This window comes from Orycteropus afer, unplaced genomic scaffold (assembly GCF_000298275.1).
Source record: "Orycteropus afer afer isolate SDZICR_OR568_19922 unplaced genomic scaffold, OryAfe1.0 scaffold00026, whole genome shotgun sequence".
NCBI classification, from domain to species: Eukaryota; Metazoa; Chordata; class Mammalia; order Tubulidentata; family Orycteropodidae; genus Orycteropus; species Orycteropus afer.
Genome location: NW_006921613.1, coordinates 16,312,330 through 16,312,940, shown reverse-complemented (window position 1 = coordinate 16,312,940; position 611 = coordinate 16,312,330).

Sequence of the window (611 nt, the reverse complement as noted above, 5' to 3'; positions counted from 1 at the left end):
CGGCCGCTTAGAATGCAGTCATGTGATCCATCATGGGAACCACCACTCACAACTGGAGTCCAGCCAAGTTGACACATCTTCAACTATCACACCCTCGTTCCACATTCTCCTCTGAATCCAGCTTGGATTTCTGGAAGTTCTATGTCAATATATTATTGCAACCGTTTTTGAATTATCTTCAGCAAGATTTTACTTGTGTGTGATATTAATGAAATTTTTCGGTAATTTCCATGTTCTGTGGGATCACCTTTTTGGGGGATGAGTACAAATATGGATCTCTTCCAGTCAGTTGGCCAGGTAGTTATCTTCTAAATTTCTTGGCACAGACGAGTGAGTGCCTCCAGCATGGCATGTTTTGTTGAAACACCTCGATGGGTATTCCGTCAATTCCTGGAGCCTTGTTCTTTGCCAATTCTTTAAGTCCAGCTTTGACTCCCTCCTTCAATACCATTGGTTCTTGATCATATGCCAACTTCTGAAATCGATGAACATTGACCAATTCTTTTTGGTACAGTCACTCTGTGTATTTCTTCCATCTTCTTTTGATGTTTCCTGCATCATTCAATATATTGCCCATAGAATCTTTCAATATTGCAACTTGAGGCTTAAAT